General features: G+C 40.2%; 1 protein-coding gene and 1 long non-coding RNA gene across 3 annotated transcripts in view; one reads left to right on the forward strand and one right to left on the reverse strand.

Moving 5' to 3' along the window:
* Positions 1 to 3,558: 3,558 nt before the first annotated feature.
* LOC130602633 (uncharacterized) lies at positions 3,559 to 27,214 on the reverse strand. Of its 2 annotated transcripts, none has more exons than XR_008972946.1 (3): positions 27,103 to 27,214; positions 17,126 to 17,249; positions 3,559 to 4,122 (listed from the first exon to the last, which is right to left on the reverse strand). It is a non-coding gene; the product is annotated as an uncharacterized LOC130602633 (long non-coding RNA). The 2 variants fall into 2 exon arrangements; XR_008972947.1 differs by lacking the exon at positions 27,103 to 27,214 and adding an exon at positions 26,904 to 27,083.
* The window catches only part of GALNT13 (polypeptide N-acetylgalactosaminyltransferase 13), a 149,597-nt gene continuing 149,168 nt past the window's right edge, over positions 27,009 to 27,437 (forward strand). The window contains exon 1 of the mRNA XM_057415707.1: positions 27,009 to 27,223. The gene's annotated coding sequence lies outside the window, so the exon portion shown is untranslated. The remainder of the gene's footprint in view (positions 27,224 to 27,437) is intronic.

Consider the following 27,437-nt stretch of genomic DNA (forward strand, 5'->3'; position numbering starts at 1 on the left):
TGCACCCAAAACAGAGGGTAATTTGAAAAACAAATCTTTTATTCTGAAGATGGGTTACTTTGGGGACTGGCATATGAGAACCTGGACTCAGATGAACAGCAGGTTTCAGGGCTGAAAGATTTAACCCCTAAAGGCCCACTACCTGTTGTGTTTCCCTCCAGAATAAATGTGGGTGGTGGAAAAAAAGGTTTTTTTAATATAAAGAAGCACTTGCCAGCACAGAAGCTGATGTTATAACGGTTAGGCAATATTAATTTGTAGTTGTGTGTTTTCAGGGTCAGCAGTGTGGGCTCCCTGGAGCATTAGGGTAAAAGAGCTTTTTATTCTTCCCTGCCCCCCCCCCCCCCCCCCCCCCCCCCCCCCCCGAGACCAATCAGCCATTGGAATAATCTCCGCAGGGAAGTGGTGGACTTTCCAGCATTGGGCACTCCTAAGATTTGGCTGGACAGGGTGCTGGGCCATCTAGTCTAGGTCATGCTTTGCTGAGAAAGATTTAACCAGACGACCTTTGAGTCCCTTCCTGGTATTCCATGATTCTGACTCTCCCAGCATGATGGAGGAGCAAGGGACTGCTTGGGGAGCTGAGGAGGTGACACAGGAGCAGCCACAGAGAGCAGCAGTCTTTAATCCATGCTGGGAACATCTTTCAGACCCTTCAGTGTTAACTGTGCAGCATGTTGCTGTACGCTCTGTGGATCAGTCTGTAAAACTTAAGCAGTGTGTCTGGATGCATTGTCCCTTGCCTGCAGTGGATGGCTTCCAGAGGAGTACACATCCTGTGCGCTTTCCCTGATGCTCTGTATTCCCTAGAAAAATCCAGATTACTGCTTGGGGTTAAAAATGTAACTCAGTGCCTTAGGGTAAGGGATCTTGCTGCTTTCTGGTGGTGGTGTGGCAACCTTGACCCCTGCTTCAGGAACTGGCACTGCTGTTTTGTGGCCAGATCCCAAAGCATGCACAGAAAGACCTTTTGCACCAGGGCTGTGGAGATGGCTTTTCTCAAAACCTGAAATATCTAATGTTCCCTGCTTACCAAGATCAGCAGCATCTGTTCCACACAGGGATCACACTGCGCAAGATGTGCATAAAGACTAAAGCATCTTACTAAGAAATAGTCTCTAAAGGAGGTGGTTTCCACAACATTAATTTTTTTCATTGCTTTTGTAAATTTAGAATATACCTAGGAATAATTTAAGCTCGAGAGTAACCAGTTCACACAAAGAAAAAACCTCATGGCCCAGGAAGGCTACAAAAATTAGGAAGATGCTCAAGTAAGCAAAACATTAGGCACAGTGAAATAAACGTTAAATAGGAACACAAAAAATCTAGGACCTCAGCATAGGCTTTGTAGGCACTTATGTGCTGGTGGGACTTTTAAAATTAAATCAAGGAAGCCTTAATGTTTAAACAGTACATTTAAATTTTAACCTGTGTGTGTTTGTCATCCATGCTTCACAGCAGCTACTTGCTTAAAGGCCCAATGACAGCGCTCTTCTGCATGCAACAAGAGGCTATTATTTCCCCAAGATGCAACCAAAACCCAAACCATTCTAACCAGTATCAGACTCTACTTGGGGGCTAAATGGAAGGAGGGGGAGAAATGCTGCAGGGGGCTCCTCGGATGTTCAGTAAAGCAAAGATGGAGCCATGGAATTGCTGCTGTGAAGGGTTGGGCTGACAGCAGGTGGAAAAAGCAGGGCAAGACATCACCCAGCAAGGTTTATCCATTAAAGCAGGTCACGAGAGGCATTAAGGGTAAGCCAGGAGGGCTTATGTTCAGCTGGGATCAAGCTTGGAGCCCTCCTCGAGCAAAGCTGCTCCTGGATGACATGTGTCCCTGCAGCAGTTGTGGCAAGGGCTCAGCTGCCAAGGGGGAAGCACCCACAGACAGCTTTTAGGAGACTTAAAAAATACAAATCTGGTACAGTGTGTAACTGTTTTGTTAACCTGTAACGTAGCAGTGGCCTCTGGGATAAAAATAGGTTTGCCTTTAAGCTTCAATATACACACTGTGCTCTAAGACTATGCAAGAGACCTCCCTCCAAATTACCATGTGACACTTTGAGTACTTTCTGTTAGAACACAGCAAAATAAATGCACTTTTCACAGCTTCTTAACTTCTCAACGAAACAGGCACAAGGGCAAGAGGACCTTACTGAGAATAATACCTTAAGATTGCATTTCAGTATTTATTAATTGATGCATTCATTTGTGTATCAGCTTTGATTTGTAAGTGGTCATATTTCCAGGCTAAGCATCTCTTGGGCCTATTCATGGTGCTGGTGGAACTGCTTGGTCGTTCAGGAGGAGTGTGCTTTGTGATTCCTGAATGCTGAGGATCTTGCTGTTTTTCACCTGGGAGCTTCAGCAGGGAGTTAGGGAGGAGTTTGGCTGCTGAGATGTTGCTTTAAGCACCAAAATACCTGAATCCTGCACACAAAATTGGTCATCCTATGCTGGTCTCTGCTGCATAGCAAGTTTTGGGGACACTGCTTGGGGTAGAGTGGGTGGCTGGACCGCACACCCCCCCCCTCCCCCCAGCTGAGGTGGGACAAAGAGACCATCATTTTTTTGGTAGCATGTCCCTTCCATGGTCGTCTTTCCCCTGTCATAAGCTGTGTTGCTTCTAATATTTACAGTGTAGAAGAAATATCATTTAATACCCAGCTCACAGCATATACCTTCCCATTATCATCTTTGATGCTACTTCCAGCAGCATGGGGCTCTTCTAAGGTTTTCTTGTAAAGAGTTGTTTGGTCTGACAGAGCATTGCTTCATTCAGTTCTGGGGTTTTTGATGTGTCACTACGGTTGCACTGAATTGCTGTTTTCATCTGTGTATGATAAATCATAAATAGGTAATTTCCTTGAGAGATAAACACTGTGTTTATGTTCTGAGGATATAAACATGAAGCTGCAAGAGCCCTTCAAAACCAGCCTCACTGAGAAGGACTTAAAGAAGGGCTCTGGAATCAGAGCATAGTCCTGAAAATGTAAAACCCAGGGATAAAACTTACAGCTTGGAAAAACTGGCTATTAATAACATTCAACCATATGTGTGCTGATTTCCATAGAGAGATATAAAATTTTACAGCTGGAGTTTATGCTCATTTTGCACATCTGCTTACCAGGCTATAAGCTGTAAGAGTCTCACTCAGCTCTCCTGTAAGAGCCAGCTCTTCACTGAGTTGGCTTCTAGTTCTACGACTAAGTAATTGTCACACAAAGCCTGGCAGCCATTCAGAATTTGGTCAGTCTGGTGTTAGTCCCTGTTTCCTATCAGTGATGGTTATCCAGCCCTGCACAGGTAAGCTGCAGTCAAGATCGGAGTTGATTTCTTGTCTTTTTTTTACTGCCCCTGCTCACTGCACCTGCTTGCTCAGGGATCTCTGCTTTTGAACACTTCCAGCTCTAGTTCAAGGGTGAATATACCTAATACAGAGCTAAGATGGGAGTCTAAGTGAGGATTTCCGATTGCTTGTTTTCGGGGGAAAAATATTGATGCAGGACACACACAACTTGGTAAAGATTCAAGGCCAGTATCATTAGTATGATAAATGAGCAAAATAACATCTCTGCAATGAAGTTTACAAGTAATTAAATTTTCCCAACCCAGGCACAGCTGGATTAGCTCCTTTCAGATGCTGCATTTCCTGAATCCTTTTCCCAAATTTTCAGCTTGTGAGCTACAGAAAACAAGATGTTCAATGTCAGAGGCCCTGAAAACCTGCTGTGCAGAAGAGTTAGTATTTACCTCTCCCACAGTGCTCTCCATGTTCCACTATAAGTGCATCAGGAGTGCAGCATGTTTGATAAAATGGGGGGAAGCCTGATGTTCATATGAACAAATGAAGTATTTCTGAAAATGGAACAAAAATATTCTGAAAACAGGTATGTCCCTCGGTATGCTTGGCTGTAATCTCATTTAAAGGGTTATATTGCATATGGAGAGCATACACAATGGGTGTTCTGTGTAGCTGGGCATGGATATGCTGTCCATGGGCAGCTTTAGCAGTGCATGGCATGGGCTCAGGATTCCCCAGCGCCACTGAGGTTTTCTGCCTTGGCTGCTGCCTCCCTTCTTGGTCCAAATCCCAGCCTATGATATGCTTCACCTGCTTACCTGAAAATAAATGAGGGACAAGTGATTTATTTGATATGGACACTCAGACAGTGAACAGGTATTTTAGATTTTTAAATTCATATATGAGGAAGTACACACGTGACAGAATATAACCTAAATTTTAATTATGTGAATAACTGCAGCTCTCTGAACAAGCCTTCGGAGCCAGAGAATGAATAGTCTGAGCTATTTCATCTTCTTAATTAACATTAAAAATGTATTTTTATTAAGAGTCACTTCAAAGGTTGACTTTAAAATAGGCTCTGCTACTTGCTATCATTTTTCAAACCAATATGGCATGCTTGCAGCAGCAACGAAAATCTTCATTGTTTAACATTGCTATGTATTAATCCAATTGTCATTTTTCATTAAGCATTTTGAAGCTTTGAGCAGCTGCTCTTTGCATGGCAGCTCCTGAGGTTAAGATTGCATTTTCTTGCAAAAAGTTGAAAGGGAAGGTTATTTGGCAAACTCCAGTGTTGGGGTGTGTATTGTTGTTTTTTTTTTTCTGTTTCCTGGTGGGCTCCAATTCCAGCAAAACATTGATCTTTGTTTTATGTTCTTCAAAATTCTTACGGTTATTTGTACCTACAGCTGAGAGGAGTTCTGTCCATACAGGATTTGTATAGTAAGTACCATAAACTACTCATCTGTACTTCTAAAGAATTATGTAAGTTTTGTTTGGAACAAAGCGTGTCCTGAATGCACAGGTAATTTCATGGCTTTTCTAGTATTTTATCAAAACAGTCATGCAATGCTGGCTACATGCACAGAATCAAGGATGAAAGCAAGGAAAAAATAGTACTGCAAAGCCAAACAACTAAAATCACAAAAATACACCCATGTCACTACAAACATTGCAAAAATAAAATAAATAATTGGAGAGCAGAGCCAGGCATGCAGCAATGAGAAACTGGAGCCTACAAAACCACGGTTCATTGACTTCTGATAAATACTGGGGTAGTTCTGAGTTTTTCCAAGATTTGCAGGCCTGATGAAGAGTTGGAAAGGCACTGTGCATCACTGCGGTAGTGTGCTTTCAAGAACAGAGGGAATAGGTCAGACTGTACTTGGGGCCCAAATCCTGCAACCTTGGTGTCCTGCCATTGGCCGCCTTTCACCAGAAATGGTATTACTGCCTGCCAAACACCTGCCTGGCCTGGTATAAACCAACACAATTAAAAAATATTTAATTCACAAACTTCAGTCACTCTGCTTCCCTTTCTCCTGCTCTTCCCCACACCCCTTCTGCTGCTTCTTCTCCCCACTGCCATAAATCCCAGATTCTTCCTTTAGAAGAGACAGAACTGGAGAACTCTGTCTCAGTTCTCAGGTGGTAACTACACTGCATCTCTTTGCCTTTCACCTTTTTTTTTGGTTTTGCATGCAGTACCTGGGTGCGGAAGACTTGTGCACAGCTTCACAAACGTGTTTATGCTTGGCAACAGTAATTTTAACTTGGTTATGGCTCAGAGAACAAGCTCATTGCAGAGTAATAGCCAATTTTAAATATTGGATGCCATGAAGCAGCAGCAGTGAAGGTGCCAGGAAGGAGGCTAAGCGTCGGCATCAGCCCAGGGTCTTCTAGCCAGTTGCTGCGCTATGGCTATGACCAAGAAGTTTCCCATCATCTTAAAAGCCTTCGTTTTTCTCCTGGAGAACCAGAGGGTCACAGTTTCATGCAAGGCTCTGCATCAGGTTTTCAAGGATAGCATGAAATTTATTCTCCCACTGGGGGGGAGCCCCTTCCCAGCACCACGAATGACATTTGTGTCCCAAACTGGTGTGGTTGGAGGCTAATGCCTGGGAGCACAGTGGATAAAAATGAGAAGGAAAAATGGCCCCATAGATCTCTGATGGTTTTGTTTCTATCTTTTTTTTTTTTTAAAGCCCTCAGAGAAAAATCACATTAAAGTAGGCCTCATAAATAATTCACTACTGCTGACTTAATGCCTTTTTTGTGCAAAGGCCAATTATCAAAACAAACATTTAGCTTTATGTAGATCAGTAAATGAGAGAAGTCATTTCTATGACATGTGATATATGCTTTCATTTATAAATTTGCTACTGAATACAACTCTCTTTGGATCATTTTTTATAATGTTCCATTAAAAAAAGTCCCAACAAACAAACCTGCCAAGGTAAAAAGACTTTTGATGTTGTTATAGCTACTTTTTATATCTAGATTAATGAAACTTAATACTAATATAACAGTTATTTCACTGGCTCACATAAATCCAACTTTTTGCTCTTGTTAACAAGGCAGCACAATTAGTTGCTACGGATAGCTGCTTGGGGGGGTTTCAGTGCTCAGACACATACTTGACCCAGCATGGATGGCACCTCACAGTTGGCTGGAGCCTATGGCCTCAGGGGCTTGACAATAAGCATTTCCATGCTATATTGAGGCATGGCAGCACACAGGCCATGGGAGCTTTAGGGTGAGGAGCTGAAGTGATCCTCAGTGAGATGGGAAGAATGGGAAGAGAAGATGGATTAACTCCCCTGGACTGGCACTTGAGCAGTCTCCAAGTAGACGGTTTCCAAGGATCGCTGGCAAGGCAAGTTTAGTGTAAGTGGTCTTTTACCAGGGGAGCTTGACTCTAAAAGTAGCACGCTGTCTCAGTGAAGCTTTCATGTAGCAACAATGTTGAGAGACATGTGCCTTGAGCTACAGCAGTGGATAGTTAGCACCCTGCTCAGGCTCTTGGGGAGGAAGATCTGCCCGCAGCAGAGGAAGATCTTGTGGAGGCACTTCAGGAAGGCAGGCTGTTAAGGTTTTTAACATCCAGTGCATTGAGCTTTGCAGTTAAGCTTCTTACTGCTGTGGAAGTGGTGAGGAGCAGTTCCTATGTACTGCTGAATTGGGTCAAATGATGCGTGGCAAAAAAACAGGTTTGGCAAATGCAGGTCTCCTCCTAGGATGTGAATGGACTTATTTGTTCAAAATTACTTGCTGCATGGTGAATCTATTCAAGCAACCTCTAGTACCTCATTGCCTGAAAAGGGTTTTCCTATGTATCTGTCTCCAAGAAAAACTAGTAATTTCAAAACTGTCAGAGTTTTGCTAAATATTGAACAGGTTTGCTCTGGCTTAATGAGAAAAAGAATCTGTGTAATCTGTTTCTTTTTCATTCTTGCAAGAATTTGCATTTTTTAAAGCACTTTTACAAAGTTTTATTATAAAACAAACAGTTCAAAGTTACAGATCTCAAACTTGCTTAGCGCTAGCATTCATAAATACAAGGTACTTCATATACATTCTGAATACATTTTTTTTAAAAAGCTCTTCTCACTGATGCATGTGGGCATGGTTCAGAACCTGCAAACCCTTCCCTGGAGCCTCCCCACAAGAGTTCAGGTAAGTGACATTAACCAAATCTTTGCTTTATTAGATTATCTTATTGGTAGCCAAGTTTATAGCACTCGTTGCCAAATAACTCTTATAAATCAAAGTGAGATCTGAATCGTTTCAATTTTTAACGTAGATGTGAGTTCATGGAAAGGTACATCTTTAACGTTTTATGGCTTTAGTGCTCAATATTCAGAGAACTCCTTTGACTTCAGTAAAAAGTGATGGGATTTGAGGGAACCTCTGCTTTCCTAGCTGAGAGATTCAGTCTGATTTAAGTGGCTCTGTTGATCTTGCAGAAGAGCATCTCAAGCATTATTCATTCCTCTGAGAAATATGTGATAGTTGAAAGCTGTTAGGTTTTTACCATTATTGTTTGGGTTGTCCTGTAGAAGGATGAATTGCCCAGTTTAACTGATCACAAATCAGCATCCCAAACACTACACTCTGTAATTGCACTTCATGTAATAATTTATAGTTTCTTTAGTAAGAATATGGCTTATGGGTTATAAAATAGAAGCAGTAGAAATATTTAGCTAATGGATTTTTCTAAGCCACTGCAAAAAAATTTATTTGCATTATAACTTCTCTGAACCATTCATTTTTATAGAAGTATCCATTTCCCAAGCAAAGCAACATTATTTTACTCAAGTCCATCTCCTAGACCATAGAGAGGTCAAGGAATGTGGAAAAAAAGGTGACTTACTTTACAAATACTTTTTTTTTTTTGATGCATAGTAGGAGAATGCTTTACATACTACCCATTGGCTTCGCACGCTGTGTGCTCTTATTTCCTTGCAGACATCCGTGTGTTGTCCACCTGTGGAAAAAGGCTACTAGGCAGTGTGGCCAAGTCTTGCTTGTCTTCTCCTGATGTGCAATTAGACTGAGGCCAAGCTGCTTCCTAACACTGCCAAGGGCTGAGAAGCACCCTCTGCTCCCACAAAGTACTTACCATAGATTTACATGCTCCAAATTCCTACAGCTGAAGCTAGCATTGCCTGCTTGCTATAAACCCACAGCACATGTATTTTAACACACATCTTTATTAAAGACCGTGGTGGCTAATTTGCATCACCTTCCTTCTCCTCAGCTAGTGCCAAAGCCCTGTGTGATGGCTTGGGTTGCCCACCCTGGGGAGACAATGTAGGGTGGCTGCAGTTCCCAAGCCTCTGCTTGAAATAACATACGCCAGCTGGGCTGTAGTTTGAATCCAGGCAAAGAAAATGAGTTTGAACTTCTCATTTGCTTGAAAGTCTCCTTCCTGAATGCTGCTCTCTAATCCCAGGACAGCTGTCCCAAAGGACAAGGCTTCCAAGAAAACTGCAGCACTCCTTTTAACTATCCACCAAGTTTAGAAATCCTTACAGCTTTTGCTTGCTGTGTGGCCCTGGCATTTTGATAATTGCTTCAGCCTCTGTTCAGCTTGGCTCTGTCTCCTCTGATGATATGTTTCCTGGTTCAGATGTTTCACTCCTGCTTATTAATTCACCCTTTCTAGTCATGCTCTATGCTACTTTGTCTGTATTGTATTTGGGAAGGAAGGTGAGAAGTACTTATGCTGTTTTTTTTTTGGTCATCCACTTTGGGATTGTGTTTGTAACACTGTTAGTGTAAGGGGTGGCACTGAACTCTCCTGTCCAAAATTCAAATTTTTCCTAAGTTTTCCCATGTTCCCATGGGAAAGGCCAGCATGTCCTATGATGTGGTGAGGCTGTTTGTTTGTCCATCTCATGCTTCCCTCCATCACCTGCTGACTATGTGTTTTAGTTATGTCACAAAAGGTACACCCAGTATGTGACTTGCACTACTCGTAACATGATGCAGATTATCTGCCTTGGTATCTCATGATTGATGCATTCCAATTGATGAAACTGTGTTCTGTCAAGAAGATACATATGAAATGGTTTATTAAGATTGTACTTGATCTCAAGGGTCTTCCATCCTCACTGATTCTATGATCTTTGGAATCTATCTATACATATCAATCTGTCTCACTCTGTTTCTCTTTGACATGGCCAGGCTTATGCAGACTGATAAAACTTCAGCTATAGCAATGCCAGAAGAAATGATCAGCAGAATTCTTCCTCATCTTTATTGTTGTTTTCTGTTTCGACTCCTTCATGTTCATGTTCAATTCAGGTTTCCTATCTAGGTTAGGTGTTTGGAGATTTATCTCCTACTGTGATTTCTTTGAGTTTATTCACTAAAGACAGGCTTTCTGTCTCTGGCTGATAGGGCACATTTTGGGATGATCAGATGGGGTTTTTTTGCATTCACTTGTCTTTGCCACCTTCTTCCCCAGTGCTGTTTCTCTCTACTGGCCAGTTATCTCTCCCTCTACAGAGAGTGTGTCTTTTTTTTTTTTTCCCTTCTATTTCTTTTCCTTGTTACCACTCTTATCTATAGTTCAGTTTGCCTCGTATCTTTATGAAAATGTTTACTCCTGCTTTTCTTTCTCCTTTCAGGCTGCATCCAACCAGCCTTTAATTCCTCTTTTGTTTATATCTCATTGATAGTTCAAGTTAAGCAAAATTTACTGCTTTTGCTTAAGGGAAGTAGATCTGACTGGATTTGCAACACATTTTGGTGCAGGACTGTCACAGATGGAACCAGAATAACCTATGGTGTCAAACATAAGATCATTCACATTTGGTGACTGTGTGATTTTTTTTTTAATTTTTTTTTTAATTCTTTTTTACATGAAACTAAATTGGAGTTTTTTGGTGTGTGTTAATTTAACTTTATATACCATGCTTTTTTGGCCAACAGTCCTAAAAGCTCATTTTTCATAACAGTAAGTATCCCCATCTGCTCTAAGGACATTCCAAGTATTGGTTCCTCTGTGATTGCTTAGTAGCTGGAGATATTACTATCCACTTACTCTCCACTCTTAGGCTAACATGACCATTTTGCCCAGTCTCCTGTCTTCAAGACAGAAGGTACCTATGGTAACTCTGGGGAAAAAATGAGACATTGCATAGGATGGCAGAAGGTCTGTGGCATTCTGCTCTCTGTCCCTATGAATCCCTGCATAAAAACTGCAATGGGAAAACTGGAGAGTGGTTTCTAGCATTCTGATCTCTATCAAGTGGGTGCCATTTGTACATCTTGTAATATTAGGGATGGTATTAACATCTATCAAGATGACTCAAGGAAAACACGTAAACGTGCCTCTCATTTTAAAGATTTAATTCTATGTTCAAAGTTGACATTTTGAGAAAAATGATGAAGAATTCCAGGAATTCAGTGAAAACTTCTGGGATATATTTTTTGTGTTCTTAACTTGATTTTGGCTTTGGCATTACCATTTTAAACCAAATGAATTTCTCATTTTATGTGCCTATATACACATACCTGTGCTCCCCTTTGTGCGTGTGTGTATTAGATATGGATAACCTTAAACAGGTTTTTTGTTGTTTGTTTTTTCTGTTCATATGACTGGGTCCTATTTCAGTGATACAAATCTGACTTCATGGGCTTCTGCATAGGCATAAGTTAACAGTTATGTAGCCTGGCTACATGTTTCAACTGTGTCATTGCGATATCTTCAGGATCAGTTACTACTGTGGTGGCATTGGGGTGATTGCATAAATTGCTGTGATAAGGAACAGACCTTGTATGATATGTTTTTTTGTGCTACATGCCAAGATGATCTGAAGCTGCAAGACTTTTTTCTACTTAGTTTAGAAAACATTCATTAGTGTGCAGCATCCCCAAATTCTTGTGGTGTTCTGAAAATTTCTGATTTATTGAAATTGATAGATATGTATTTGAAGATGTTCATTAGTGTGCTATAAAAAAGCATATACTGTTACAGAATTGTAAAAAATCAGAGTAACTCCAAGGTGATTTAGAACAGCTTACTGTCCACAGTATGTGAAGTAAACTCTTAGCGATCAATTTATTCATTTTTTAGCAGTATGTTGTATACTTAAATGAAATCAGCATCTACACTGCTTCACATCTGCAGTATTGCTTTTCTTGTATTTTATGGCAATGGAAAATTAAAGATGCTTTAAGTCCAAATAATTAAAAATTATGTATGCTGACAGTTATTTCCATAAATATTTTTAAAATCTGGGGAATAAAAATTTCTGAGCCATCCCAGTTGTGGCAGAATTTGGAGACAACAGGTAGCTCATTATGGGTTTAGAACAGGCACAGAAATCTGTGCCCACAATGTAATTTGTTTAGATGATGTTAAGCTCCTGAAAACAGAATTAACTGCCTTCTCAGCCATAACTGTGGCACTGCAGTCATGATGCTAGAATATGCTGGAGCACAAGTATTTTAGACAAACATAACAGGCTGAACATATAAGCAAGAAACATGCCATAGGCATAAAGGAAGCAATTTGTAAGCATTTGTGCTCTCCAGCAAGGCACAGAAAGTAGAGGCTAGTCTGAGAGCTATCAACATTTCTGAGAAATTAAGGGTAAACCAAGTAGGTAAACTCATTGCTTATCCAGTATCTTTTGTGTAAATTTTATTCCTAGGGCTTGTTCATATTCTCTACAACCTAAGACAATCCCTGATAAAATATGGTTGCCATGCTTGATAATCATATTTCTGTAAGCTCTGTTTTGTTAAATAGAATAGATGACTATTACCCTCGGTTCGAAGACGAAGGAAACAAATTCTCTGGTTTGGATAGTAGATGATGATCTTAACTGAGTTTTGGGTATGTTAGCATTTCTACTGAGTTGATACTTATATCGAGGAAAGGCAAAATCTGAAGAGTTTGTTTATAGTTGGAGACAAGCCAAACCAATTACTAATCACTCCTTAGTAGCACCAGTTTTTGAAGCATGATTCAAGATTTGGACAACACTTAGTTTTGTATTAGGTGAACACTGCAAAATGTGAAAAGTGGTTAAACACATCATTTTTTCACATTCATTCTGCAGGTTTTGCAGAACATCTTTCACATGTTGTTCCTTCTTTAAAAATGTTGTTGGTCTTTGTTTAAGAGATGAGAACAGCACAGGTACCAAGGGACGATACCTGCCTGACTATTACATATACATTTAAAACATGCCTCCTTAGATGTGATACAAGCTTTAGGCTAAACAGTTCATTGTGTCTGCACATTCCATTTTTCTTCTTGTACTGTCTACACCTGATCATTCTGCTACATCTGTTGCATTTTTAAAGATTTAATATTGTGTGTCACAGCAATGCTGAGTATTACTATGGACTATTTCAGAGACCTGTGCACAACAGCATCCAGGTCTTTCGTCTGAGAATACTACTTTAGGTTTCATCAGTGTTCAGTCTATACTTTTCAAACATGAGGTATTTATCAACTGCATTTGGGCTGCCATTCTCCTCATTGTCCCTTCCAACTCGAGATATTCTATGATTCTAAATAGCTTTGCTTACTTAAGCACCTCAAGAGTATAGATGTTCTATAAATGTTTTAAAGAGAACTATTTGATATAAACAAGATGATTTAGTCAGTGACTTCCAAGTATAAAGCTTAGCTGTTTTACAACATTAAGTTTATGTTTCAGACTATATTACCAGACTTTTATTTGTAGTTCCATGGGTTCTTGCAGATCTCTTAGAAAAATATTACTTGGCCATGAAGTTACGTAGCACTTCAATTTGGCTGGTTTGATCTGACCTCTGCTTTTTTCACTTTTGCCATTTCTCTGATTGCAATTGTCTATCTCTGTTAAATTTAAATAAATTTCTCAGGTTTCTGCTATTATTAATAAACTGTACAGATATATTCTTAAGCTTTTTGAGATACTTTATTCTAGAAAATTATTTTTTATACCCTTGCAGCTAAGCCTATCCCTTACCTTGCTTGCAACTTGCCTGCTCCTGAAAGTTTTTCTACCTTTGACTGATCTTTGCATTCTCTCACTTATCTGTTACATCCTATGTTTTAACTACTGAAGTTCATTACTTACACAGCTTTGAAACTAAAAACTATCAGTTGCCACATCTCTTGTGCTATGACATAATAATCTCTAAGCTCTGCAAGCCTTCCCTAAGCATAAAGAAAAAAATATTTCATACTCCTGCTTTGTGTATTTCTTAATAATTTGTCTTTTTCTTTAAGTAAATCGGATGGTTTGAGGTTTGTTTTTTGTGGTGTGTGTGGTTTTGGTTTGTTATTTTTTTTTTACTAGTACCATTTTTACTGAGGTCTTTTGTATAAACAGTAAACACTCGGAAAAATTTCGGAAACAAACCTGGAAAGTTTATTGCTGTACTACTAAAACATTACATTAGACTCAGTAATGACATCATAGCTTCTTTAACAAATTAGTTGCTTCTTTGTCTCCTGATTAAATAGACATTAAGATGTGAAAATCCATTACAAGCTTGGTATAGCATTGCAAAAATAGTTACACATTAAATAGCTAGAACTAGTATATGAAGTCTGTAATAAGCCTTTTCCTACAACACTGTTGGTGACTGGCACACTCTTTCTGTCTTCAATTAAGACAAAGATTTTACTTATGGGTGGAAATCTAAAACTAAGAGGAGACCTTCTTAAAAACTGTTGAAGATAAGATATTTGTAATATTTACCTTTAACATTAATTTTCACAAATGACTAAGTGAAATCTTTTGTGAGGGTGATGATCTCAAGGAAAGATTGCTCCAGATATTTGGGTCAACAAATAATTACTTATAAATGGAACTCAATGGCATTCCAGCTTACATATTCCAATACACATACAGTATGCTGCCTGCCAGCTGCTTCGTACAAGTGCTCATATCTGTTCACATGACTGAGAACAGTCTTTAGAGTCTTTGTTTTGCACAAGTGAGTAGTTCAGGAGATGAAAAGGAGTTAAGGACTTCAGTCGGATTCAAGAAAAGTGAAAAGAAGTTTTACTTTTCAGTAGGTGTGCATATGAGGAAACAGAATGAAAATAAAATTTAAATTAAAACTCAGAACCATATTATAGAAAAGAGTCATAGAAATGAAAGAATTTATTGTGGATAATTCAGGGTACTTACTGAATGTTTAACTGCCAGATCAAAAGGAACTAGTAGAGCTATTTCAGCAAGAGGTCCTTGCATTTATTCATTTATTCTTGCTTTGCATCTACAGTAATATGGCATTAGAACTTCATGCCTATCCTGTTTGACCCCTGTGATATTTCCCCCTCATGGATATTCTAAAGGTTAAAGTTAGCCTCACCCTCACAGAACAGCTGCCAAAGATCCCTGTAAGTCATCTGAGAGGCTCCTCCAGCGAGGGCTCTGCAGCAGGCTGTCCTGATTCGCTTGCTGAGGACTAAGTACCCTTCTCTGTGGCTGTGGAACAAGCCAAAGGATAGTAACTTCATTATGCTATTATTAGCTTCTGTGAACCTGTACATACAGCTACAGAAGAGTTCTCTGCACTATGTGCTACAATAGGCTTTTTGAAACACTTGGGTTTTTAACCACTTAGCTATTCTGCATCTGCGAAACTTCTGGTGGTGCAGCTGTCCAGGCTTTGCTGATGGTGAGCATGTTTTGTCTGTAGCACAGCAAACAGCAGCTGCATGTTCAACATCTTGTTTGTTGATCAACATTGTCTGTCTTGTTGTGTTTCATCTTGGCAAGAAAAATTCTTATTTTCTCCTGTGTGATTTTCCCAGAATATTTATGAACATGTTCATATGGCCAATTGCTAGGACTGGGGTTACTTAACAAAAACATTAAGTGACTTAGAAGCCTAAACTATTGATTTCAGGACAACGTAGGCTTCTGCAAGGGGTATACTTGTAAAGTGTGACACAAATTCCTGAGTTGGCATCAATAGCTCTAAAGAGCTCTGTACCACAAGCTAAAACGATAACAATTCTCTAAGAACTTGTGCACAGAGGTGCACAATGGAGAAGCAGCCTACTACAACCATAAAACAAGTGCTTTTAGTAATTTTACAAGAACAGACTTCACATGGGCTGTCTATCAATGTCTTTACTTGCGTTGGAAGTGGTGTGCTGATTTATTCTTTTCTTTCTTTGAATACTGAAATAAGGATGGAGCTAGTGCAGACTGAATTATTCTTGTATAATAGAAGCCTTACAAAGTTATTAGGCAGGATAAGCTACACCATTATGAACCCACAGGTATTGTGTTAATGACTGGTTTCTTCAGCTCTGTCCAGAACACATTTAACAGTACAGCTGTGGTTAAAGCAGGAAATGGAGAAATTGAGTGATTTGATAGACATACACTGCAGTTAATGTTTGCATAATTTAATGATGTTTATTTTTTAAATGAAAACATCTATAAAATGTGAAAAAAAGAATGCACCAGTCATGATTACTGATTTGCATTTCAAGACACATTTTTAATTCTCCTATTTCTCCTTTCTCCTGTCTGGTAAAGGATCAGAGACATCAGATTAAAACGGTTTCCTTGGATAACATAAGCATAACCCCCTACAGTAACATGCTCAGCTCTAGGGCCCCCAACATAAGGGCATGGACCTATTGGAGCAGGTCTAAAGGAGGCCACAGAGATACTCTGAGGGCTGGAGCACCTCTCCTGTGGAAGCAGGCTGAGAGAGCTGGGCTTGTGCAGCCTGGAGAAAAGAAGGCTCTGAAGAGACCTTAGAGCAGCTTCCAGTGCCTAAAGGGGGCAACATAAAAGCTGGAGAGGGGCTTTTTACAAGGGCAGGTAGGGATAGGACAAGGGGGAATGGCTTTGAACTGACACAGGGGAGGTTTAGATTAAATGTTAGAAAGAAGTTCTTCCCTGTGAAGGTGGTGAGGCCCTGGCACAGGTTGCCCAGAGGAGCTGTGGCTGCCCCATCCCTGGCAGTGCTCAAGGCCAGGTTGGATGGGGCTTTGAGCAACCTGGTCTAGTGGAAGGTGTCCCTGCCTGTGGCAGGGGGGTTGGAACTAGGTGATATTTAAAGTCCCTTCCAACCCAAGACATTCAGGGGTTGTATGATTCTATGGTGAAGCACCTTTTTATTCTTTTTCTTCAAAATCATACCCTGGTGATATTAACTCAGTGGAATCTATCTACTTATGTCTTCACCTTAAAGTAAATGAAACATTTCTACCAGATATCCACTGGTTTGTCTTTAATTGTTAGGCTTTTATTTCATGAATAACTTCCACCAGACTCAATTCGAACAGTCAAAACCCACCAGCTTCAATAGATTTTGCTCAGGATACCGTGCTGAAGAGATCTACAGGAGTTCTTCAGAAAAGTAGATTCTGCTGGACTCAGTGTATAGAATTACTTTATTGAATAATATGTTGCCTACTCTTCCTTGAAAAATAAGGACGACATCAGTCTGCTTTGTTTGTGATCTCCTTTCTTTATACACAGGTGAGCGGGTTTGCCATCCTCTTATGTCGGTGACTGAAAATAAGAATTGAAGCTGTATTGCAACTGCACTTTGCAGTTCTATGCTAGCTCTAGGTGGTTTGGAGCCACCAGCTACAATGAGCTCCTGATGACAGTTTCATTGATAGAAGATCAATAGCCTACATATGCTATTCTAGAGCAATATGAAGCATCAAACAGCTTTTACAGAATGTGTGGATTTAACGATATAAATAATATAGAGCACTGGTACCACACTCAGTGTCATTCCTGTGTGAGAATGGGAATATAATGCTAGAACCTTACTCTGTACTTCTAACCCAAGAGAAAATCTATAATCTTAATTCCCTACCTCCTGACAGCTGAAATTTCAGCAAACTTCCTTAAAGGCCTAGGCAAGTGGAGGGTTAATGCCACAGCCTCACAAATTCAGCCTTGTTCATTTCTTGACCTGGTTCCTGTGATATGCCTAAAACCTGAAACAAGAAAGAAGGAATAGCATTACAAACCTCCTGAGTGTAGCAGTTAAAAATCCTACCACCGTCAGTGTGTTAAAAGCTTACTCGGGTCACTATGGTCACTAAGCCACCTGTCACTTGACAGATGATTTTAAGTCTTTGTGTGAAAATCATGCAGCCATAGAATAAAAAAAGGGTAGCAGAAATAAAATGTAGATGCTGTTGTCAAACTGTGCAGACATAAGGAAGAATACACCTGAAAAACGAAAGAAGACAAAGAGAGAAACTTAGATGTTTGGTACAACTAAGGTGGTGTATTTTAATGAATTATCTACCTCAGCATCCGAGCTAAAACAAAATCTTCAGAAGCCGGGCAGCGAAAGAAAACACCACAATGAAATTCAAAGAGGACTTGGGATAATTTTCTGTCAAATAAACACATTTCTCAAGTGATAATTCTTTTTCAGAGATATGAAATAAGAAAATCAGAGGTATCACAAATAATATTTTCCTTTTTTTTTAAAAAAAAGAGTATTGAAAAAAAAAGAGAAAATGTCTATAGCCTTCAAGGCCTGGCAAAAGAGCGCAGTTAGAAGGACATGGTGTGAAATGCTAATCTCAGAAATCAAATAAGGAATGATATTGTGGAAGAAGTCTTCATAAATTTCTGTCATAACATGCAATGTTCTTGTAACTGACTGAACATCTGCGGAGAGGAGAAGGAATCTGACAATAGGATACATGTGATGCAAAAGGCTTGCAAAGATGATGGGAAATTAAATATTAAATTATCTTTTACATATTCAGAGGCATTTGAGAGAACTTCCTCTGCTAGCATTTTCATTTTGGTAAGCGTTGGGTGATGAGATCAGATTGTGTTATTTTGCTTCTGCATGTAGAAATGTCTACGCTGTTCCCCCCCAGAAAGACAAATTGACAAAAAGCATTAAAAATGAATGAATAATGTTACAGTTTGCAATAGGAAATCATATTTTGAGTTCAGATGCAAGCAGTGTTCTTTCAAATCAGAACTGATCAAGAAAACAGTCACGGCCAGCATTAATTGACTGTAGTGGGAGTCTAGTGACTGCAGGAAGGAAAATATTGATGGTGCTGATACCAGAGGTAAGGAAGAACACCTCAAAGCCCTCTTTTGCCACAAAACCCAACAGATGCATAAAGTTTGGATTGACTCCATGACAGTACATTTACCTTCTACCTAAATGCACTCCCTAGAATTACAGCAACTTTTCCTGGTGCTGGGTAGAGCCTGGCTCCTATCCTGCTGGCTGGTTTTTGCATTTTTTTAACTCCATCAGGAGTAGTTAGTAGAATGCAAGCTACACGTCTAGGGATACTGCAGCTATTCAGTTTGTGGCTTCAAATTCTCTCAAGCTTTCCTAATAAGCAAAAGTCTGTAAACAATTCATATGCTGCTTTATGCTCACATAAAAAAGAACAGTATCAGATGATGTCAATATGTTGAAACTGTTCTCTGGCTAATGAATTAATGAATAGGAGGAATAATTCTGAAATGAACCAATTACTTGCTGTAAACAACACACCCTGTTGTGTGTGAACTTAATTAGAAAGGTTTTCTCTTTCAGCACTAGAGCACTCATAATTCTGTTAGAAAGTCTGAAAGAAATAATCTTAGAATTGGGCAGCTGTTTGCGAATTAGCACTGTCACAGAACTCAGCATTTTAAATGCTTGAATTATGCAGACTCAGGATTTATTTTAACCCACAGTACATTGCTATACTTGAAATTTAACTCATTCTTAGCTATGTGCTGCTTCAGTATGAGTGAACCTGTGAAGGAAGACATTGCGCTTTTCAGTGTATGCAGAGATGCGGGAGAAAGCTACACTCTTTCATTTGGTGGAGTTATAAACCTTAGCTAAGGTAGGAAGAAGTTAAGTGTTGAGAGCAACCTAGTACATTCTGTCACAAACGGAATTTTGACAGCAGCACCAAAGGAGGCAATTAAGCCACTTCCAGGTTTGAATGTTACGTGGAGGCTGACTACAGCACATCAGCTGCTTGTCTAAGGTGTGGGTGGCATTCTCCCACCCCATCAAGATTTCAATGCACTCCATGGTTTCAGATGGATTCATACAAAGCCTTGCAAAATTAAACCAAATGAATGCATTTTTAAGAAGGGAAATTCTGCAAGTAATATAAATGACATTTGGGTGATGCCTCAGGAAAACATTTGGAAAGAGTACTTACAAAGGGAAATCTAGCTTCTCCTTTTATAGCACACTTTATTTCTTCACAAGTAATACTTCTGTAATTTTTGTAAGTACCAAGGCCAAACCCTTCTGCAGTTAAAAGGACTAAATGCAAATGTGTTGTGAGACACTGAGTTTACACCACAATGGGTAATGACTGTTCATTTATTTCTAAGTAAGAACCTTTGTGGTTTACTTTTGAGCCAAAAAGATTGTTGGCCACTATTACATATGTGAAAATGTGATAGCTCATTTAAAATGAAGCAGCAGCTCCTGACAGAAGCAAAACTAACCCCCAGAAAACACTGTATCAGAGTATCTGTTTTCCAAATATGAATGAGGTCACCCTTGGATGTGATCTATGTGTTATTAAAATGAAAGATTCCTCTAGGCAGAAAGCCATTAAGACTGAATTAATGCCATAAATATCTAACAGCTACTTCAGGTGAATATTCTGATTAAAATATTGCTGTAGTTCTCTCAAATCACACTCCATGAATATTTGTCTCATGAAATTAGAAATTATGAGATTAAGAATACAATGGTTAGCACATACTAACATGCTTATACATGATACAGTGGAGAATTTGCTGCGAGTTTCATTAAGTGTCTGGTGGTGTGCCCTTGGCAGGGAGAGGTGGTGTCACTGGCATAGTCTCAGCTCTGTGGCTGTGGTGCCCATACAGGATGTCAGGACTTGGATTTAATTTCTTTCTCTGCTAAGAGAACTTCAACCCACAGCTCTCATTTCCTGTGAGAGCTTGGGCAACTGTTGGTTAATGAGGCAGGAAGGACTCTATTAAAGCCACAGCATTTTGTGAGGAATTGTTAAGTATTAATTGGGCCAAACCTGGGGGGATGCTGCGAATAGTTGGGTCTTAGGTCTGCCACCAGTCAATGTTTCATTTTCTCCCTTTCAACAGCCTTCAGGGCAGGGATGTGAACCCAGGCCTGCTCACTGAAAATGGTGTGAAACTACTGTCCGCTGTAGGCATGCCTGGGAACATGGGGGGGATGCAGCACACCGTGCCACCCCTATGCTGAGCAAATCCATCATGCAGCATGACACTCATGCATGCAGCAGCAGCATGTGAAAGCAGGGTGTTGAGACCTCTGTGCCCCTCTGGCTGCAGTGGAGAACTAACTTACCACCTCCTCAGCCTGGGAACACACCACCTCCTAAAATACAGAGCTGTAGGAGCCAGAACTTGGGTGTGCTTGGGTTTGCCAGCCTCCCTTCTCCCAGTGTGAATTATTTCTCCTGTGGCTTACAAGTTGTTTCAAGCATGACTTGCACAGAGCTAGATCAAATTCCTGTTATCATTTCATGATTTCTACTCAAGATTGGCATTTCTAACGGTTTTACTTTATTTTCAAGAACTCTAATTGAGTTTGCAAAACATTATTTTTCCTCTGAGTTGAAACCAAAAAGACAGTAATCTCTCTGATCAATGCCTCTGAGTTTTCCAAGAGAACATGTGCTGAAATCCCAAAGGCAGTTTTATGGTGTGAATTCAAGACACTTTTTATTCCTAGTAAGAAAGCTATATGACTTCCAGTATTCATAAAGCATTGTTTCTATATAAGATTTTGGAGTGCAATTTGCCCTTCATGCAGATGAAGATTGGAAGCCCAGACTGAGGAAAAAACACCGAACAATTGGTAGGATAATAGTAGTAACACAAGTTTTAATTTTAAAAAAGAGATTGTTTGAAGGGAAAAGATTAATTGTATTGACAAAGAAAATTGAGTTTTACTGTAATGTTATCTTCATTTATCATGTAAGTTTTACTGTAAACAAGCTAGAAGAAATGATTAGAGCAGATGTGATCAAAATTTTATTGAGGTTTGGCAAGATGGCAGATTTTATTCTTTATCTGACACCTAAAACATTATCAAGAATCAGAAGCAAGTATTACAAATATGGAAATTTGACACATTTCTAGACAGTGGACCAGATCCTGTCCTGCATGAGGGGAAAAACTATTAAACTGTCTCAGCTCCTTGATCTAAGGGGTAGTCTTGCAACTATGGTTCCCCCAGCCAAAGCAGGAATGTACACTGATTTCTGCAGATCTTTCCATGAATTTAGGACCTGGAGGAAGTCTTGTTAAGGCTTCATCTGTATTAGGACATTAAACTTGCCAAGAACCATCCTCTGGCACTGAGACTAACTGGCATGGACTGACCTCTTCCTCCACAGGTAAATACATGGTCCAATTTTAGCACGTGTGTGCTAAATACAGAAATGTCTTTAGAATTTGATTTACTATCTACTTTGGACAAAGGATGCTTCTCAATTAATCACTCAGGTAAGGACTCTGTTGTCTTAATAACCATGATGGGGATAGAGAATTAAAAAATTCTTGTATTGTATAACCAGTTCACTCAATCTTCTAGGTAGTGATTTTTATTCTAAAATAAGTCAAAAGAGTGATTAACCCGCCTTCTCTCCACCTAGAGAAGGCACACATAGCACCTGGGAAAAAATCCGTACCTTAACTTTCCCCGTTCTTCACAAATGAGTTTTCTTAACTTAATTGCCTTCACGTGTTTTTATGCCATTCCTGTTTTTAACCACCAGTCAAAATGAAACCACTTCTGGCCTAAAATTAATGATAAGTCACAGGTAATGAAAAATCTGTACTTCCGACACTCCCACAATGAACGAAACAGCTTCACTGAGAAGGGTATAGAAGTAATAAACTTGCAATAAATGTCAGAAAGATGTGAGCCCTTTATTGGAAAAAAACTCATGTACTGCTTTTAACAACTGAAGCTGTCAGTTATATAAATGATAATGTGCACTGAGGGGAAAGCAAGCTATAAATCCTTCATTTCTGAAATGAAATTTTATCAAACATGAAGAAATAGGTTGATGACAAAATTAATTCTCTGGCAATGCCCAATATAGATGCATATGGATAATGGTGTTTTGAATTCAGACCAAAAAAGGATTTTCCCAAATATTTTCTTACATAGCAAGTGCTTTATATCCAAAAGCAGCTGCATTCTTTTGATCATCCTCTCCCTCAAAAATTCTGGAATATTTTTTTTACTGTCACTACCTGGTACTGAGCAGAGATCAGAGTGCTGGTTCCAGTAGGCACCTAGCCAAATAGCAGGCTATTGCGTTCAGAGAAACCATGAGAAGAAACACCCTTCACCTTCTCCAGCACAGGTTGGTTCCCCAAGCTACTATAGACCCTGGGGCATTCCAACACTGACTTCTCAGTGGCCCAGAAACAGAATTTACAGAAATGTGAGATTCTTTCTGGGTCCATAGCTGTAGAAAGAGGCTTAAATTCAGCATGAAGTTTTAGACTCAGTCCTATGTCTTTTTTCCACCTTTACTGCATTCACTCATCTTTTTAAATCTGAAGAAAACCGATGCATCTAAATGGGGCAGTATTAATGCTAATGCCTTTACTTTGCTTCCATTACCAGGTAAATATATTCTATTCTTTAATGAACAAAAGATGCAGAGGTAAATTATTCTAAAAAGACAGGACTAGAAAGACGCAGCCCGAGGTTTATACCCTTCATAAATAAGGGAGGCAAGACACAGGTAGTTACTAAGATGTGCAAGAAGAAAGGAAATTAAATCACAAAGCCCTGATGACATTTATCTAAGAGTCCTGAAGAAACTAAAGTCCGGAGTAACTGAACTACTGCCAAATGTATGTAATTTATCTTTACACACACCTGCTGTATCAGATGAGTGGACTACGTGTCATACCCTACTTTAACAAAGCTCTAATATTTGCGTTAAAGACATAAAGGGAGTACAGGACGTGAAGTATTTAAATGCAAGGGTATTCCAACCTTCTCATACAGGGCAGGAAAATTTATCTCAAAGGTTATCCAATTTCTTTTCAAATGGTAAACCCAGGTTGTGCTGTCCTACAGGAAGGCTCCATCAGAGGATGAATGGGATTAACTGATGCATTAGTTGTGAGTGCTTTAATGTTATAAATGATATTTCATGGGTTTGATGAATAGTTACATTTGGTTTACCTGTGGTTCTGCATTTGAAAGGGTAATATAGCCAAAGCAATAAAATTGAGTAAGTAGCACAGTATAGGCTGTTATTACTTAAAAAAGAATAAATGAATTACACTGAAAGGCACTAGACATGCAATAACTGTCAGTCTGTTATCTATCAGCCCATTTTATTTCTATTAGGTGGTAGGAAAGAGTTCTATGTTTTGTGTAATTATTGATGTAAAATTCAGATGAAAACAAATCGGCTTCTTCCTTCAGCTTTGTTTTCCTTTCTGCATATGATAATACACAAGTCAAAGGATCTGTTATAGGAAATACATATACATTATTTTTTTCTCCAACCTCACCTGCCAGAAGAATAAAGGTTACCTTCTGGCATGACAGATTGGTGGGAAGGTCATGGTAGGTATTCCAGTAAACCTAGGAATACATTTTTTGGCACCACATGATATACATTTTAAATAATGCAACACAATATTTGAATGTACTTGCCAGGAAAAAGCGCTGGTTCTATTTAAGCACTCTTCAGCTCCTGCCTGTAAAAGCTTAGCAAGCATGAGCTTATGCAGGTCACAACATCTACCTACTGATAACCAGTAGTATTGACCTACTGATAACCAGTAAGTATCACTGACTGTGATACTTACTGATGGTGGGAAAGCAAAGGGATAGTCTATATTCCTATTTTCTCAGGGAGGGAAAAAGGGAAGTTCTAATAGGAAAAAAAAGAAACAAAGCACAAAATAAAAAAAAAAAACAGAGGGAAAGATGAGGACAAGTGAAGATGTAGGATGGCTTTTGCATAGGAAAACTACAGCGATTTTCCTTCTACCGGTAAAGGCTAAGGGAAAAGAAGGTCTGGGGCCTGTGAATTCCCAGACATCATAAAGAAGTATATTAAAAATGATTGTCCACCATTTCTCAGAACACAGGAGTGGAAGACCACCCAGTGTGAATATCAAGGAACCAGTATACCACTCATGTGGTGAAGTTGAGGTATTTTTATACAAAATGTATAATTAATCTTGGAACTCTACGGCTCAAGCTGTTGTTGAAACCAAAAGTCAAAACAGATTAAAATAGATGTTACGAGAAATTCATAAACAATCTATAAATAGATGTTAAATGCAATGGTCTGAATTCAGCCTCCACACCGGGAGTTCCACGCTGCTAATTGCTGAAAACACAGATTGCTGAGAGAAGAATGATTTTATATTTTTGCTATTTCTTACACTGTTTTCCAAGCACCCACTCCAGATCACTGCCTTTGACTCAACCAAGTATGTCCATTTTTCTCCTATGTGCCCTTTACTATTATGTTGGTTTTATGTAGCATTATGTTGGGGCTTTTTTCCTGAAAAATGGGATTCCTTTTGTCATGGTTACCAGCATACAGCCCACCTACAGCAAGTTACAAAACAGATGCTTTGGTGCAAACACCATGGCGTTACACGAGTCACACATTTACAGTTTGTATATCTACCCTTGCATGTTTTATTCATTCTTGTATCTCTATGGCTTTGTATTTCATCCTTCAATTGTCAGGATTACATTATTCTAAAAAGGACACTAATGCTTTGTAAGTAAGCATTTAGGTAAGTTTGGAGCATAAGGTAAGTTTGGAGAAATAAGTGTTTCCTTGGCTTTATGTATCATTTGGCCATGATACATTAAAGGATAAGAAAACCAGAGAATAATAGCAGACAAACTAGATAGGTTACTGCAGAACCACTGACATGAGTGAAGCAGAATTGCTTAATTTGCCCCAGTTGCACTGAAATCATCTGGATCAACATCTTTAACTCCGGGACAAAGACAATGACAAAGACAGAAATCTTGGTACGCAGAGAGGAAATAACTGCTATTACAGAAGAATCGAGCCCTAAACAACTAGGGGAAAATGAAGCATAAAATTTTTTTGACACAGAAAACATCTTTTATACGCTTGTTGAAAGACCTGTGCAGTTGTACTGTTGAAAGGAAGTATCCTAGTAACATTTGGAGGTTGGTTATCTTCATGAATAAAGATAGCAGTTGTCTATTGTATGAACTAAAAAGAAAATTGGAGTAACAAGTGAATGTTTCTGCTTTATGACAGTGCATATGAGTAGTCAGGTGGTGAAAAATGTCCTTCCATGTGACAAAACCTCTCTGGACTATTTTTACAATGCTCTTTCAAACAGGTGGCATCACCCAGAATCCAACACGGTATCAGGACTGAATGAATAATACAGTCATTGAACTTTGGTATTTCTTTTGTATTTATTGTTTTTTAGGGGGAGGATTGCTTTAAGGGTGCCAAAGTCTGTGGATTGTTATTTTCTTCTACCATGATAATTCATGTTTTCCTACTTCAAGCAAACACCCTCCTACTAGTATTAAAAATGAACAGAGAAAGAATACTTTGAACATATACAGGCAACATCCATTTCTGTGTCCTAACACACTTTACAGGAAGCAATTAATGCTTACAATGCCCATGTGAGGTTAGAGGTATGAAAGCTGCAATGCAGAGAAACTGACATGATTATCCTCAGAGGCACATAATAGGGATTTCCAGTCTGGCACTCCAGCACTGAGTGCTTATCTCGAGTATACCTTAAGAAATCATTCAACACTTTACAGCGTATGTATCATACATGCTGAACTGACTCGGCTCCCCAAAGAGATGTTTCAAAATTCTCAGCAATCTTTTGGTAGGTTTTGAGAAGAGAAACAAAGGCCATCAAATCATTCATTTAAATGTTAATTTTAGAGCATACCGAAAAATGCTTTTATTATTTTGTAAGGGGAACAAGAAACAAAAAGTGCCAAGAGGTTTCTCATCCTTCTATCAAGGCAGTTAGTTTACACAGTTAAGTTTTCAGTGTCAAAACGATATTATTTAACTGATAGTAAAATGTTGCAAGTCACGTCTGGTCACACACAGCCAGCAGGAGGGGAAAGGAGTGCTCCAAGATCGGCTCCTGGATCAAAACACAGAACTGCGAAAAAAAGTTAATGTCAACGTAATCTTTGCCTGGCTACTCATGTAAATCGGGTGGAGAGATTTTATCTTTTGCTTTCCCCTTCCAGTAAGTGAGATTTCCCCTTACAAAAGTAACAGCATTTCAGCCAACGCTGAAAACGTACTGCCACTTTTGAGATGAGAGATGGGGCCTGCAAGATCTGCGCGTGATGATCTGAAAAGCCACCCCAGCCGTACGTGCAAGCAAGCACTCCCATGCGAGGATGTACAGACTCCCTGGGGGAGGCGGCAGAAGCTTCCTCTGAAATTTACCTGGAGAATGGAGAGATACATGTGCTCCAGCGCCCCTCTCCGCCTCCCGCCCCCTCCCGGTAGCCGCTATTTGTGAGCCAGGGAGCCTCCCGCACCTGCCTAACTCTCCCCACCGAGCTAAGGAGGCTCCGCGCCCGCTGGTAGAGCACCCACCGCGTCGCTCCGCCGGCCCGGGCCCCAAGTATCGCGGGAGCCGGGCGCTGCCCGCGCCGCCGCAGCCATTGGGCGGTGCGCCGGAGGAGGAGAGGCGGCGGCTGACGCGCGGCCACCGACCCGGCGAGGCGGCGGTGCACGAGCCGAACCCAGCGCAGCCCCCGCCGCTCCCGGGGGCCGCTGTCCCGCCGCACCGCACCTCGCCTGGGCGGCCATGAGGCGGAGGAGGCTGGTGGAGCCGGGCTCTGCCCTGGGCGGGCGGCGGCGCTGCTGAGCGCGGGGCCAGGGGCGCCGCTGCGGGGCTCAGCGTCGCGCCGCAGGTAAGGGGAGTGCGACCGGAGGATCCCCGGGTTGGACGAGTCCCAGCGCTGCCGATCTCAGTGCGGAGCCTGCCAGGAGCAGCCCTAACCCCCCAACTTGAACCCTGGCTCCTTTGTCAACTTTCAGTGCGTGGTGGTGAGTCCGTGTCCGCAGGCGAGCCGCTTTCGTCGGGGCCGGTGGGTGCAGCCGATGCCGGTGGGTGCAGCCGGGGCC

Source organism: Pezoporus wallicus, unplaced genomic scaffold (genome assembly GCF_028554395.1).
Source record: "Pezoporus wallicus isolate ANWC-B61680 ecotype Strahan unplaced genomic scaffold, APGP_CSIRO_Pwel_v1 contig_736, whole genome shotgun sequence".
In the NCBI taxonomy this organism is placed as follows: domain Eukaryota; kingdom Metazoa; phylum Chordata; class Aves; order Psittaciformes; family Psittacidae; genus Pezoporus; species Pezoporus wallicus.